This window comes from Chinchilla lanigera, unplaced genomic scaffold, assembly GCF_000276665.1.
Source record: "Chinchilla lanigera isolate Chin_1 unplaced genomic scaffold, ChiLan1.0 scaffold00024, whole genome shotgun sequence".
NCBI classification, from domain to species: domain Eukaryota; kingdom Metazoa; phylum Chordata; class Mammalia; order Rodentia; family Chinchillidae; genus Chinchilla; species Chinchilla lanigera.
Genome location: NW_004955425.1, coordinates 21381498 through 21390506, shown reverse-complemented (window position 1 = coordinate 21390506; position 9009 = coordinate 21381498).

Sequence of the window (9009 nt, the reverse complement as noted above, 5' to 3'; positions counted from 1 at the left end):
TTTCCAAGTTTTGGTTATTACAAATAATTCAAAAATGAACATCTTTATTCACAAATATTGGCACATATATCTCATTAGTTTCTTTAAGTAAATTCTTAGAAATGGAATTCTGAGCTAAAATGTACAAAATTTTAAAGGTTTTTGACAGATACTGCCATAGCAGCACAGAATTAAAACGAAGTAGGTGAAGAATGCATATTTGTAGCACCATATTCTATATTTGAGAAGCCACTACTTTAAAAGTGCAATATTTAACTTTTTTCACAATAAGCCACTGAATTTTTCCACAATTTTCTTTCTTAATGACATTAAGCCTCAGTAGCCTAGAAAACCCAGTTGATCTGACTGTGAGATTAGCTGTTCAGGCATATAAAAAATTCCAACATGAAAGTTTATTTCTTTTTCTTTTCTCTCTTTCTCTCTTTTTCTTTTTTTTGAGACAGGGTCTCATTCTGTAGTTTAGTCCTTGAACACACTGTGTAGCCCATGCTTGTCTCAAATTTGTGGTGATCCTCCTGCCTCAGCCTCCCAAGTGCTAGGATTACAGGCGTGTGCCACCACACCCAGCAGTTTATTTCTTGTACTTGGATCCAGGAATGCGAGTAACAAAGGCAGGTAGTTTTTACATCTACATATTTCTCCTTTCTCTTCTAGTTTGTAGGTGCCTTTTTTCATTTCTTTTGTAACTGCCATTTTCTTTTCTTTCCTGGCCTATCTAGGATCCAGCAACAAAATGGCAATAATACTGCATTTTGGAGGAATGTGATACTTGACTGGGGGAGGGAAAAAAGGAGGAGGGGAGGGAATTGCTCCTAAACTCTCTGTTCCACAGTCTTCTCTGTGTATCTTTTTAGTGATGAAGGAAAGGAGAAATGGGGGAGGGGAGGAGCAGAGTCAAGGGAGGAACACTCCCCCTCGAAATCAGGAAGGTTACAGAGTGACTGTCACTTCTCCTAAGCTAGAGCAGACTGAGCGTAAAGACCCGTGGTGGCTCTGCTCCAGGTCCGGGACAGAGAGCCTTCTGTGTTAGAGAGTGGGAGCTCCCCATTGCCATGGTGATGGGAGGTGTAGTGGAGGTGCTGACTGAGGAAGCTGGAGATTTGTTCTTCAGAGAAAAGTCAAAATTACGTTCCTTAAGATTTGGGAGCAGGAGCCCTTGTGAACAGGTTTGACTTCCGAAGAGGCCAGCTGCACCCAAGCCGCCACCTGGGCTGGCCCTGAGAAATCCGCTGCTCCAAAGGCGGGGGCTGTGCTGGATCCACAACCGTGGTGCTTGGACAGTGATTCTAGGCATCTTGGGGCAAACTCTTCTCTTGCCTTTCTGACTGTGGAATGTGACGGGGTAGCCTGAGACACACTAAAAAGGAGTGGAGGTTTGTCTCCTTTCAGAAGTGGCCCCACCACCGCTTCTGCACACTCAGGAAGGGGCTGACACGGGTGCTCTGGAGTGGCAAGGAGACCCACAAGGGAAACTCAGCAATCCTTAAATATCTCCAATTTAGTGTTTTTTATATTTTCTGTTATTTTGTTATTGTTGTTGTTTATTAAACTTTTACTTTCCTTATAATGTCCCTTTTGAGAATTTCTGATTTTTGTCTTGGCCAAATAAATTTGAAAGAAAAAATGTCCCAGACTGTTGTGAGTTGGATAATGTCTTTCGGAGAAAATTATGTTGATGTCTTAACCTCTGGTACCTGTGAGAGTGACCTTGTCTTGGACTAGAGACCTTGTAGATGTCACTGACAAAAGTCTCGATAGAATAGGGTAGACCTAAGTCCAGTGACTGGTATCCTTCTAAGGAAGGCAGATTTGGACAAGATCTACTGTTAAAAGGTACTGAGAGTTGCCATGAAGTGCCGGAAGCTAGAGCGCAACAAGGAGGCCCACAGAGTCTTTGGAGGAAACCCTGCCGACTTCTTGATTTCAGACCTGTGACCTTCAGAACCGCGAGAGCACATACATCTGCTGTGTTAAGTGATCCTGAGCACTGTTTGGTTCAACAGCCCCAAGAAATGAATGCGCCACTGTGTGTGGAGCTCAGAGCTCTCTCTGCAGCCAGGGCCCCAGGGGAGACCTGAGTTGATGCACAGATGGGGCAGGGGTGTGCCTGGCTATAGGGTGTCTGCAGCCTCCTGTCTTTCCCTGCAGCATGGCTTTTCCAATCAGATAGGAGGCAAGGTGCATTATGGGTAAAACTGGACCAAACCTATTACTTTTGTACTGTAGTAAAAACACATGAGGTAAAATTTACCATCTTGACCATTTTTATGTGTACTGTTTGGTGGGGCTAAGCATATCAACATTGCTGTGGGACCTGAATGTTTTTTTAAGGGTCAAAAGGTACCACACTTTCTTAGGGTGACTGCCACACAATTATCCTTACCCTTCACTCACTGAGTACTGAGGCCAAGCGTGAGTCTTAGTGAATGATTCTTTCTCTTAAGGGTATAAGATTTATATTGTGTCAAAGAGGTTAATATGAGCATTTGGACTTGGGAATTATAATGAGGTCCTCTCTTAGTAACAGAGCTTAAAGGTAATATCATGCATCATTTGAAATTTTACATTAAATTGACTTTGGTCAATCAATGCTAGGTTTTAAAACAGGATAGAATGTGTGGGCTGTTCTTGCTCCCTGTGATGAATGTTGAGACTTGTCAAGGATATTGATGTGGACAATGAAATAAAGAATTCAGGGCTTCTGGCCAGCTGCCTTCTAGCATGAGGAAAAAGCTGACAGTTGGACGAAGACAGCTTCGTGGAGGAAGCGTCACTGGAGTTGACCTTCAGGAATAGTCTCAGACAGTCCAGTTGGTTATCACAGAAGTGCAGAGCAGATTACTGGACCAGTGGCCTAGGTGAGAAGCACAGGTGGACCTTCCAAAGGAAGTCAGCAAGTAGGCTGTGTCCAGTCAAGAAGAACCCTGCCGTCTATTGTACAGCCTCAAATCAGCACAGGCCTGTGGGTTGTGGGATGGAGGTTCCTGGCTTTTGCTTTAACTCAACATTCTGAGTCTGATCTTGTGGGCTGCCTTGGTGCAGGCTGAAGAAGCAGCACACACCAGCATCCTCCTGACTGCTTGCACCCCTTGAGCCAATGCCACCAATTTCTGGAAACTGTAACTGTTCAGGCAGTAGCGAGTTGGGTGAGTGCTGACTCTTCCACCCTCCCTCTGGTAAGACATCCTTAGAGACGGTGCTCGCCTGCATGTGGCAGTGGTGTGTCACATAGCTCCCGCTTGTCCAGACTGTGGCCTGGCTGGAGACGGATTCTCTGTGCTCACCTAATGCAGGACAGGCCTAAGACATACTTAGCTCAAGTGTCTTCTCATCACAAGGGGACACACTCAGTTGGTCCAGTTTTGCTGCTTCTGACTCAAGTGACATAGGCAGGGCTAACTGGTTCCTCTAATGTTCCCATTTCCTTAGTTAGGTAAGATAAGCAACACTTCAACAATAAAGCCCTGCCTAGATCAGTGACCTACAAGCCAAAGGCTTGTTTCTTGCTTTTGTTTTGTGTCCATTTGGGTTGGCTGTGGCTCTGTCCCACATCCTCTTCACTCTGGGACCAAGGTGATAGAGTAGCTTAAGCTGGAACGGTGCTATTTCTTGGAAGGGGATAGGTATGGGGCCAGCACAATGAACTACTTGTTGATTCTTACAACTTCTGCTTGGAAGGGATACAAGGCTCTTCTGCTCAGACACTATGGGCCAAAGGAAGTCATATAGCCAAGTCTGTGGTCAGGAGCTTGGAAAGATAACTCTACCCCTGGATAAGCCTCTGTCACAGAGGTTTAGAGATAATCTACATGCTGCAGATCTTTAGCTCAGAGGTTCTCAGACATCAGTGCATCAAAGAATACCCACACATTCTACCCTATTTTTTAAACTTAGCATTGATTGACTGAAGTCAATTTAATGTAAAATTTCAAATGAAGCATGACATTACCTTTAAGCTCTGTTACTGAGAGGACCTCATTATAATTCCCAAGTCCAAATGCTCATATTAACCTCTTTGACACAATATAAATCTTATACCCTTAAGAGAAAGAATCATTCACTAAGACTCAGGCTTGGCCTCAGTACTCAATGAGTGAAGGGTAAGGATAATTGTGTAGCAGTCACCCTAAGAAAGTGTGGTACCTTTTGACCCTTAAAAAAACATTCAGGTCCCACAGCAATGTTGATATGCTTAGCCCCACCAAACAGTACACATAAAAATGGTCAAGATGGTAAATTTTACCTCATGTGTTTTTACTATAGTACAAAAATAATAGGTTTGGTCCAGGATTACCCATAATGCACCTTGCCACATGCTTCAGAACAGAAAGTACAGATTAGAAAGTAACACAGATTTCTGGGCACCATCCCCAGAGTTTCTGATTCAGGGTCTGAGTATGCCCTAAAAGCTTACATTTCTAATGAGCTTCCAGACTATCCTGCTGTAGCTGGTCAGGAGGCCAAACCTTGAGAGCCACTCCTTAAGCTGTTAGGGGATTCTTAACGTGAGCCCCATTATCCATGTACCAGGGCATATTGGCTCCCGGGGAAGGGTCCTCCGTACTGTTCTCCTTGCTTTCCTTATTAGCGGGCAATATTTTAAACCAATAGCTACCAGCTATTTCTTTTCAAAGATTCAAGAAAGGAGCTCTCTGATGTTTGATTTCTAAGCATTGGAAATCTTAGCAAGGGTCAGGAATGAAGCAGTGGGGAAGGTGTAATGGAGAATGCTGCAAGCAGGTGCCAAGGTCTAGCTTCTTGCTGACAGTGTGTACAGAGAAGACGGGGCAGCACAGCTGCTGCTTCAGAAATGATATCATATTCACAGGCTGTGTGTGCGTGTGTGTGCGTGTGTGTGTGTGTGAGAGAGAGAGAGAGAGAGAGAGAGAGAGAGAGAGAGAGAGAGCTATCTCTTGGTGGTTGACATGAAGGGTGTAAGGTGTAGGGGAAGGAAGGGGAAGGGGAAGCAGTTCTGAGACCTGGTAGTCTCATGATAAATTATTTACAAGTAGCATTTAATTTTTATATATATAAAAATGTTTTCTAGCAAAGAAAATGATCTGGTTCAGAGACAGACAGAGGGCCAATGAAATGGAATCAGTGCCAGCCATGGATCCAATATGCATAGACTGAAGTTCATTGAAGTAGCGTTGATGTCAGTGAGAAGAGCATGGCCTAGTCAATACATTCTACTGGGACATTCATCTATCTGGAGAAAAATTAAATTCTACAAAGTTCTCATTTACACTCAATACAAGCAAGAATATTTTCCCACTGTTTATAAACACAAATGGAAGCCAAAATCCAGAAATTAATGTTGATAAATTACTCTCATCTAATTCTCAGACCCTTGTTCAAGTTCAGTTAATTGTCCCAACAACGTCAGTCATAGAAAAGTACATAGCTTTGGGTCATACTTTGCATTTAGTTTGTCTCTTTTCTCTTTCTCAATCTCAAACAGCTCCTCTGTCTTTTCTTGGCTTTCATGATCCAGGCCCTTTTGAACATTATGGGCAAAGTCACGTTACAACACCCCTCAGTGTGGGTTCCTCTGACGACTCCTGATGGCCACACTCAGCTTCTTTCTGGTAGGGATACTCTTCTGTGTCTCTATTCTGCCCAATACGTTCTATAAGGTGGCACTGGATTTTGACTCTGTCTCATTATTGATGCTAACTTTGATCACTTGATTGGAAGAAGATTATATTTTGAACTCACCAATTTGACAAACTTGGAAAAGTCCACAGTTGGCAGGGGGTGGAGCAAGAGCAGCTGCTTTACACTGCTGCTGGGAGTGTGGATTGCTGTAACTTTAGAGAGGAATTTGGCAACCTTTAGAAAATTTGAAGATGTTCCAGCAAGCCCAGGTGCATCCTTAGAGAAGCTAGTTGCCTATGGGCATAAGAATATTTAGAGAAAACAGTGGACAATATACAAATTATGTGCCATGGAATATTATAGAGTACTAAAAAGGAGAGAAATAGCAACAATGTAGCTGACAGTGCGGCTGATCCTTGAAAAACAAAAATGATAGGAAAAACTCATAGAAAAATACATACATACAAAGGCTGGAGACATAGCTCCGTGATAGAGTGCTTGCCTAGTATGTGGAAGGCCCTGGGTTCACACCTCAGCACTGCAGAAAACCAAACCAAAAACTAAACGATGTATTTGAGAGAACACATCCAGTAAAGCTATAGAGAAAATCAAGGGGACAATGAACTCAGAGTCAATAGTGACTCAGTAGCTTTTCCATCGCCGGGACAAAATATCTGACTTGTGCGATGTAGAGGAGAGAAGGTTTATTTGGTTCGTTTTCAGAGGTTTGAGTCTGAGGCTGACTGGCTCCAAGGCAGACACCTGGTGGCAAAGGGCACTGCAGAGAGAGCTGCCCAGCTCACTATGGCTGTAAGCAGAGAGGGAAAGAGCCAGAGCCAGGTGCCCCTCCAGCGCACCTCCAGGGACCCCTCCTCCGCAGCTCCTCCTGACAGCACAGGCAGTCTGTGCCCCTCAGGGGTCGACCAGTGATGAGGTCCGCCCTCCCACCCTGATTTAGTCACCGCCTGAACGCTTCACTCTGAACAAGCTACTTTGGGGAACATTTTGTATCTAAACTTAACAAACAATAAACTCTGGGGAACTGGGAGAGGATGTAATTGAAAGGAGTTTATGGGGGTTTACCTATTATTTTAATATTTGTAATAAAAGGTAGGAGAATGTGATTAGGAGAGAGTTTATGAGGCCTTCAATTTTTATTTTATTCTTTATAGCTTTACATAATGTGTAAATCTTCTGTTTACATGAAGTGTTGCATAATATTTAAACAAGTAAAACTCATTTTGTACTCGTTTTTCTGATCAGCAGTGAGCTGATAGAAGTTTCTTCGGGTCTTCAAGCTAGCCTTTGGAATGCACATGGAGGCTGATGGTGGCAGTGCACAGTTGTGCCCCCAGCCCCACACCACACTGTCATCACACTTAGACTGTGTCCTGAAATGCCCAGGATCGTCTCTGGGTATATCCGTTGCTCCAGCATAATTATTACTAGTGCTTTTGGCAGTGTCTGGGTTGGAGAATAAATTATAGCAGGTTCTACCTATGTGTAGATGACACCTTCATTCTCAACTTCAGAGTGTTCAAAGGACTCAGACCTCACTGGTCTCATAGATGATAGCAGAGCGTCCCTGAATCAATGGTTGAACTTGGTCCTCCAAGCATAGGTCCCAAAGCTGAGGGTAGAATCTGGATTTCCTTACCTCTTCCAAGTTTCAGGTTTTGTGCTGTCTGCATCTTAAATGAGTCCTACAGTAGATCTGGAAAATGCCGACTCTACAAATAAGAGTGATTGCCTTAACATCATTGATTTTTGTGTCTAGAAAAGATTTAGGGAGATGGCCTTTTAAGAGTACACAGCAGACTGCTGGAAGTTGGCAGCAATTCAACATGACAAGTGTGGTATAATTCTTGATTTGTAATATCCTTGGGTTATAATTCACAGAATGATGTCTTTGACCTACGAACCCATGCAAGCAATTTCACCTGCCACAGTGAGCTAAGAAAATCCACAAAACCACAATAAATACCTCTTATGTAAGGATTTTTGTCCACCTCAAAAATCTATGTTGGGCAGCAGGCACAGTCACACAGGGCATCTGCTAGGGCTTGTATTTAGAGTTCTCCCAAAGCCTCATGGAGTCATAGGTGGGGAGTTTCGAAGGCGGCTGGATTAGGGTGTGTGAATGTGGATTAAGGGTATGATACTGTGATTTGGGTGTGCATAATGGGAGCCCCAACCTGGGTGTGGCTGGCACAACAGGGTTACAGCCTGGATAGAACATAAAGGGAGAGGAGAGGAAGGCAGGCTTGCTTCTGCTGCTTGCTGCCTCCTGCCTGCATTCCCACACCATGGACTTTTTCTTGTCTCTGCAATGCCCCTCTGCCATGTTGCCTTGGTTGAGAACCAGCCAACAATGGACTGAAGCCTCTACAAAATGTGAGCTATAATAAACCTTTCTTCCTTTAACTGTGGGTGTCAGGTATTTTGTCTCAGAAATGAGAAAAGTAACTAAGACAGTATCTTTGTCCTCTGTGGTACCAGGAAGAAGAGAGAAGGGGATGGAAGGAACAATACTCTGTGCTCCACTTAATAACAAAGAATACACTAATTCAAGTCCCTGAAGTAGGAGTTTTAGCCCGGGTATAAAGAATTGTTTTAGTTTATCATCAACTATGAAATACACAGTACTTCTTCCATTTGTCCAAAGAGCCATGTAGTAGAAGCTTTAACAAAGTTCCCACTTCTTTTATAATCATTTTATAATGATATGAGAAACAGACAAAGTATACAGTGTGATGAGTCTTGTTATCTATTTATACTTACCATCTATCCATCCATCTGTCCATCCCCACAAAACCACCAGCACAATTAGGACAATGAACATATCCATCACCCTCAAGTTTCCTTCTTGTAATCAATTATCACTCCTTACACAACCTTGTCCTCAATCACCCATTGGTCTTTCTGTCTCTACTGACAAGTTTACATCCTCTAGAATTTTGTATAGATGGAATCATACAATATATTCTTTGTTTCGGGGAGGGTTTAGCTTTTCCACCCACATACTATCACTAAGTATGTAAATATAGGCCGGGTGTGGTGGTGCACAGCTGTAATCCCAGCACTTGGGAGGCTGAGGCAGGAGGATTGTTGCGAGTTCGAGACCAGCTTGGGCTACAAAGTGAGCTCAAGGCCAGCCTGAACTGCATAGCGAGACCCTGTCTCAAAAAGACACACACACACACACAAAAAGTATGTAGATATACCACAATTGTTATAAACTATTAATGGGCTTTTAAGTTTCTAGTTTTTAGCTATTCAAATAAAGCCACTATGAAGATTCATGCATAAAACCTATACATGCACAAATACTTTTATTTTTTAAAATCAGATACACAAGCTTAAATATAGCATAGTTCCTCTTATCTAAGAAACCCAAGGAGAAATGAATCA